Below are 774 nucleotides of genomic sequence, written 5' to 3'. Positions count from 1 at the left end.
CTTTACCTTTCTGGACCAATTTAATAGTCTTTTTCCATTGGGGTTGATATTATCATAATTTTATAGGCAAATAATAGATACAGAAAAACTCAAGCTTTGACTGGCTTGGAGGTTGACTGTTTCAGTCATAGTATACTGCCTCTCAAAAGGAAGATCTTTCAAGGTAAAGAATTGCGTTGGGATAAAAACAGGAATTACATTTTGGGAAATGAGAACTATTTACTACTGCACCAACGCAATTCTTAACAATCAGGAAATGTATGTGTTAGAGTTATATTCTTTCACCATACTTATTCAATCTGTAGGTGAATAAATAATTTGAGATTCTGGACTATATGAAGAACCTGGCACCAAATTTGGGGGAAGACTCATCAACCTGAGATATGCAGATGATACAATCTTGCATGCTGAAAGTGAAGAGGACTCCAGGCAGTTATTGATGAAGATCAAAGACTATAACCATCAGCATGGACTACACACCCCAATATCAAGAAAACAAAAACTTCCTCAAAACTGGACCAGTAATAGCATCATGGTAGAGAGAGAAAAGGTTGATGTTGTCAAGGATTTCATTTTATGTGATTTTACAACCAATGTCCAGGGAAGCAGTAGGCAAGAAAACAAATGTCTTATACTGAGTAAATCTGCTGCAAACCATCTCTTTACTGTGAGAAAAAGCAAAGATGCCACTTTGAGGACTCAGGTGCCCCTGGCCCAAGGCAGGGTGTTCTCAGTTCCCTCATACAGATGGAAAGCTGGACAATGACAGAATAT

This window comes from Echinops telfairi, unplaced genomic scaffold, assembly GCF_000313985.2.
Source record: "Echinops telfairi isolate 266 unplaced genomic scaffold, ASM31398v2 ScPeMD7_7458;HRSCAF=8496, whole genome shotgun sequence".
Lineage (NCBI taxonomy): Eukaryota > Metazoa > Chordata > Mammalia > Afrosoricida > Tenrecidae > Echinops > Echinops telfairi.
This window is presented reverse-complemented; position numbering follows the sequence as displayed.